Here is a 6,990-nt window from a genome sequence, read left to right on the forward strand (position 1 = left end):
ATAAGCAACAACTATTATTATATTTATAACTAAATTATTCAATCTTGAGAGAAACAAACAGTGCACGATTTGGGATAAAAAGAGGGATTGTTCGTCCATAAATGGATGGGTTTCGACGTGGATCTCCTCTACCGTGGAGGTGGAGAGCTGTGTGGTTGTTTAGAACTAATGCTGGAAACCGGTTGGGGCGGGCTTGGTGTTTAAATGGCAACGGTATTTTCTCCACGAAGTCTTATTGGTGTGGCAAAGGGTGATTGAAGATCAAAGTTGGTCTCCATTATATGGTGAAAGCACTAGAGTCTATTGAACACATCGTAATCTCATGCCATGTGGCAACGATCATTTGGATATTTTTGTTAGCAATTGGTGTAACATTCCCTTTCCCTTGGTGTATGCTTTTGCCGTCCGAGGCCTACTTGAAATGCATAAAAACACCGAGGTACACAAATACAAAAAAGGGAGTCATCCATGCAGTGTTATACTAACAACATGTTGGAGTTTATGGAAGGCAAGGAACGAGACAGTTTTCAACAATGAAAGGGTCTCGATAAACCAAATCAAAGAGGAGTATACGTTTCTATAGGTCAAAAATAAAAGGAAATGGGTAGAACTTGATTGGAAACATGGTGTAAATTTTCTTTTGGAGAAGTTGTAATTGAGTGGCGTTGTACGTTTAACTCAACTAGTCTAGCTTCTTACTATGCTACGTTTTCGTTTTAATAAAATTGGTTGTTCAAAAAACAAAAAAAATCTAATGACAAGTTGCCATCAATGAATGAATCTAGTAAATAACTCCTAATATAACCAAGGATTTTAGAAATGTAAATTCTGCTTTTCAAGAATTTTGAAAAGATTACTACGCTTTTTTGTCTTGTTTCTTTCCATTAAATTCCCAACTTAGCCTCCAAAGAATTCAGAACACTAAAAATAATACCCTTTTCTATAACAATCATAGGTGCAAAAATCTTCTAAATAGATAAAAAAAGCCATCAAAAGCAAAGAAAAAAGAATGCATCTTTATAAAGAAGATGCATCAAACAATACATTATTAAGCACATCATCATCACCGTTCCCGACCGCATAAAATGAATCTTTATCTTCATCATTCGATAACCCCCGTTTCATGAGCTTCGAATGTGCAGCAACGAAGATCAGCTTTTGCGCCTTCTCAATCGAGTTTCTTGACTGAATCCCTGTTGAGAACGACCAATTCCACTTGAACCCACAAGAAGTAGCATGAAGAAAGATCAACCTCACCGCCACCTTTCTCAAAAGTTTGAACTCGGTTAAATAAGTTTCCCAAACCAACCTACTTCTTTGTGGGTTCGCTATCCTCATTTTCCCCGTGACAGGGTCTTGTTGCTTCAGCTGAACCGCTTGTGCATACACCGGGTCAAGCCCTTCGGTCCTCCACTTCATAAGCTCCATTAAAGCAATGTGAGCTTCTTCTCTTGACACGAGCCTTGTTATAAGCTTGTCAACATCTTTTTCTTGCTCGGAAGTTAGGTATTTGAAGGGGGGCAAGTACTTCCCACTCGCCTCTCGAATCAAATAAAGCGGATCTAGTATAAACGCAGCGGCCCAAGCCGGATGATAGTTTCTCTTAAACCTTTTATCAAACAACCTGTCTACATGATCTTCATTGACATGAAACTCAACACACCAACTATTAATTTTCAATCTTAGCTCCTCCCAAAGCGGCAAACATTGCCCGATTCGTGGTCTCTCTTTCTCAATCTCCTCAGCCATCCCTTTAACCAACTTAACCACCGAATGAACCGCCTCTAATTCTTTCCAAAACCAAGGATTCCTCATCATTTCATCAATCTCCCTCCCAACTTGATCCTCCAAAGAAACCATCTTGTACCCTTCATCGAGCAAAACCAACTGCAGTACTCGGGCCGAGCTTAGCACATCCTCCACCAAATTAAACACGGGTTCGAACGCAAACACAAACCGGTTCCCACCACAAACGGGTACCCGCAACAACCCGACCTGCCCGTATTCTTGCAGCTGGTATTTAACAAAAGACTTCTTCACATAAGACTTATTATTAACAAAGTTTGCAACTTTGAAGCAATTATTACTCACACTATTGAACAATGGTAACTCTTTACTAAAATCTTTGATTAACCCATAAACCCCTTGAAATTGACAAGTGAGATTGATCATCCACCGATGCTCGTTTTCAAGATTCGTTAAAGCCGTCGACTTGAAGCGATCGGACACAATCCCGACACACTGATGCAAATTATTCCCACATATTTCCCTAATTGTTTCCATCAACACATCCTCAGCATTATTAGCAAACACATACCCACTAGTAAAAACCCCTCTTCTATAAACCCTAGTCCCATTAGGCAAATTCACATACAAATTCACCAAATTCTCAAATTCACCTTGATCATGATGATTACCACCACCACCCGATCTCCACCCATCCGACGCGATTTGAAAGAACATCGCCTCGCGAATTCGAGCTTCCGACTCCGATTTCACCTCTTGGTATTTCGAATCCAACCGTTCTCCACCGAAGTCCCGACGAGTCACCGGCGGTAACCCGATTAAATTCAAGAAATTGGTGAATTTCGGGTGCTCGAGGCTCGAAAACGGAACCGACCCACCGTGTTCGTACACCCAATCGGATAATAACTCCAGTGATGAATCAATTTGGGGTTTTGTTAGGGTTTGATAAGATAACAATTTGGGGCTTTTAAGCTTTTTAACACTATCTTCAAACATAGCTAACGCACCCAGATCCTCCTTCCCGCCGGATAACATATACGGCAATGCCGGAGCTGTACTCGCCGGAGTTGAGCTCGCCGGTTCGATCATGGTGACCGGAGGAATGGAGTACGTCGGAGAAGGCGTGTCGGAATTTCGCCGGAGTAATTCCGTTTCCGGCGGGTGGGTGAGGAGGATGACGTGGGAGTAGAGGTGGTCAAAAAAACCGGTCCTCGAACCGGTTTGCCGGTTTAAACCGGAAACCGGTTTTTAAGAAAACCGGTTTTTTGTAAACCGGTTTGACCGGTTTACAAACCGGCAGTTTATATATCGGTTACACAATTTGGAGCCAAAACCGGTTTTATAACCGGTTATAAAAAAAACCGGTTTTTTTTAATAACCGGTTATTAAAAAACCGGTTTTTTTAATAACCGGTTTTTTAAAAAACCGGTTAACCGGTTTTTTTATAAACCGGTTTTTGACCGTTATAAAAAAACCGGTTAACCGGTTAAAAACCGGTTTTTTCCCGTTGATTAACGGCCATATAGCCGTTTTTTATAAGTTTTGACCGTTTTTTTTTTCCCCATTTTACCCCCACAAACATCTATATATAGCTTAGGTTGGGTATTGGTTAGATCACACTCGATTATACAACTCCAAACGCTCTAAACGTTTATTACATACGCGATTATTTTGTTATCTCACGCTCAATTATACCACATTACCACTCCATACGCTCTTATTTCGTAGTCGATTATCATGGCCTCCCAAAGTGCTGCTTCATCCGTCAACATGGGTGCCTCGAACACGGGAGAAACGGTCGTTCGGGTCATCCCCACGAAACGAAACCAAGATGTTTGGCAACATTTCGACCTATGCGAAATGTCTAACGGTACCCAAAAAGCTCGATGCAAACATTGTTTGAAGTTTTATGGCAAAGATGCAAACTCCACTTTAAGAGCGCATGTACAAAGGCCCTTTTGCAAGGCCTTGAAGGACGAATCGGGAAGTAGTTCGCAGCCGGAGATGATGAATCAAGGAACGGTGTTTACGTACGACCTTGAAGCGGTACGTCAAAAGTTTTCAAACTTTGTGATTCAAAATACACTTCCTTTCAACCACTTCGACAACCCTCAATTCACGGAGATGATGCAAAAGTATGTTCAACCACGCTACCAACACGTAAGTCGTTCGACCCTTAGAAGAGATTGTCTTAAAGCTTGGAAAAACGCTAAATCCGAACTAATTTCATACTTTTCAAACTTACAAACTGGTGTAAACTTAACAACGGATGTGTGGTCGGTACCTAATGGTTCGCCCGACTCATACATTTGTGTGACGGCTCATTGGGTTGACCCCGGGTCGTGGCAAATGATGAAACGAACCGTTGCGTTTCAATTGTTTGATTACCCGCACACGGGTAGAAATATTTTTAAACTCTTGGATAAAGTCATTCGACAATACAAGATTGAAGATAAAATCTTTTCAATTTCGTTTGATAACGCGTCCAACAATACGGCCGCGGTTGGCCATTTAAAATTAAAGTATAAACCTATTTGTGATGGAGCGTTTTTTCATAGCCGATGCATTGCACATATTATCAACTTGGCCGTGCAAGATGGGTTAAACGTGATCGAAACGCAAAGAAACAATTTTAAAAGAATGTTACGAGATGTTTTTAGCAACAATAAAACATTTTCAAGATACAAAAAATTTTGTGATGAAGCTAATTGTCAATGGTTGGGGCCCAATTGGGATTGTCCAACAAGATGGAACTCGACTTGTGATATGTTTGAGAAAGCCATCCAACAAAAAGAATCACTAATTGCGTTTCATCAAATAATGTCAAGTAGGGGTAAATGTGCACCGTACGATCCTAGAAACTGGTTATTGATTGAGATCGTTACGGAGGTCCTTCAAATTTTTAAATCTTGCACAACTAGTTTATCCGGGGTTTACTATCCAACAAGCCCCATTGCTTTACCAAAAATTGATGTCATGTGCACAAAGTTGAGTGAACTTCATTGTAGGGGTGCACCTTATTTTGATATGGGTGTAAAAATGAAAGAAAAATTTAGAAAATATTTTCAACAACTACCCGCTGTTTTGACATGTGCTGCTGCGTTAAACCCTTGCATTAATGTTGGTGGTGTTGAAGCTTTAATAGAAAAAATTTGTGATGAGCTAGAGTTAAACGACGATCAAAACCCCTATTATAACCAAACTTTAAAGAATGCTTTCAACACCACCTTGTCTAACATGTATGATGTTTACCTTACAAAATACGGGTCGTCTTCCCAAATTCATGACTCGTTAAGAGCTGTTGCCCAATCCCAATCCCAATCCGACCTTGAAATGGGGATGTACTACATGATTTGGGAAGACGCCGGTAAACGTCAAAAGGTAAACACCCCAAGCAGTGAACTTGGAAGGTATGGTGGTACCAACTTTGTGAAACACATGACTCCAGATGAATTTAGAAGTCTTGATTTGCTGGCTTGGTGGAGAGGTAAGGAGGATGAGTTTCCGATCCTCGCCGCCATGGCCAAAGATTTACTAACGGTCCAAGCTTCCACGGTAGCTTCGGAGTCTGCTTTTTCTGTTTCTGGCAGGGTTATATCGATTAGGAGGACTCGACTCACTCCACCAGCTGTAGAGATGTCTATTTGCTACAAGGATTACTTGGACGCTTTAGATAGGGCACAACATCAACGCTCACTCGAGGGGGAAATGGACTATGAGGCGGGCTTGTATGAAGACGAGGTCAATCAAGGACACACTCAACCAATGACCGATGAAGAAGCCGCGTACGACGATTACCTAAGGAATAGCTCGGGATCGGGTAGCGATGAAAATAATGAGTAAGAAACAGCAAGTTGTTAATGTAATCGTGTCTAAGCATTCTTTAATGTTTGTATTTTTGAGTTACGAATATGCGATAACGATTTAATGTTTGTATTTTTAATGTAAAAGCTATAAATGAAAGTTATGTATTTTTGAGTTACGAATATGCGATAACGATTTAATACTTGTAGTTACCGGTTTGCCTTGTAGTTACCGGTTTGTTTATACTGTGAAAAAATAATGGTTATTTTAAAAAAAAAAAAAAAAAAAAAAACCGGTTAACCGGTTAGACCGGTTATTAAAAAACCGGTTAATAAAAAAAACCGGTTTATTAACCGGTTCTAACCGGTTCACAAACCGGTCGTAACCGGTTTGACCGGTTATGGTTTTCATGCACAAAAACCGGTTATTAACCGGTCCGGTTATTAACCGAACCGGTTTTTTTTCCAGGACGAAAAAAACCGGTCCGGTTAATAACCGAACCGGTTTTTTTAAAAAAACCGATTTGTGCACCTCTACGTGGGAGAATTGAGAGTGACGATTCCGGTGGGTGAGACTGACGTAAGCGGTCTAGGGGTATTTTCGGAAATAAAGTTCCGGCACGTGCCTCTTTTAAGATGCTCCGACGCCGTTCTGGAAGGATTGGATGCGGAGAAAACGGCGTCGCATAGGGAGCACCGGAGCTTAACGGCTTTGGGTTGACCCGAATCCGGATTCGGAACGAGAACCGGCTCCAGATGAGCCCAATACCAAGCGCCTTTACCTTTAATGGCTTTCGTTCTTATCAACGTCAGCCCTTGATATCTTTTATTAACTTTCTTTACCGTTTCTCCGCCGCCATCATGGTGTCCAAAATTGTTATAAAGATTGGTTATGTTTTGTGAGTTTGGTGGAAAGGTTGGATCTTTGGGTACCCATGATGAAGGGTAGGCCGGAATTTGATGAATTTGGGGTGGTTAGTGGTGGTTTCCGGTGGTCGGAATTGGGGGTAGTGAGAGTTGGTGTGAGGGTGTCAAATGTGAGTCGTTTTTGGTGCTTGTTTTTAGAACACATTTTTAATGAAAAGGGGTATTGTTGGGTGTGGGGTCTCTTTAGGATTAAATTATATGTATAAAGTGTTACTTTATTGGTTGAAAAACAAGATTGTTTTATGGAGGGTGGTTTATTGGATAATCATATATATATATATATATATAATTAGGAATAAAGTAATACATGTCTATTAAATGGATTTACATAATTTAAGGGTTTTTGATTAGTATAGATAAAATAATTAGGAATAAAGTAATACATGTCTATTATATACTAGGTTATGTATCCGTGTCTTACACGATTTAAATAACTTAAATGTTATAATTGATAACTTTTAATAAATAAAGTTGAGTAATACATTAAGTACAAGTTAAATTGTAACTACTATTC

At 40.2% G+C, this 6,990-nt stretch overlaps 1 pseudogene; it reads right to left on the bottom strand.

Annotated features, from left to right (window-relative positions):
- Positions 1 to 973: 973 nt before the first annotated feature.
- LOC143611333 (uncharacterized) lies at positions 974 to 6,621 on the bottom strand (annotated as a pseudogene).
- Between the last annotated feature and the right edge of the window lie 369 nt (positions 6,622 to 6,990).

Source organism: Bidens hawaiensis, unplaced genomic scaffold (assembly GCF_021521415.1).
Source record: "Bidens hawaiensis isolate Kalapana, Puna unplaced genomic scaffold, B.hawaiensis_p1.1 tig00030598_1, whole genome shotgun sequence".
NCBI classification, from domain to species: domain Eukaryota; kingdom Viridiplantae; phylum Streptophyta; class Magnoliopsida; order Asterales; family Asteraceae; genus Bidens; species Bidens hawaiensis.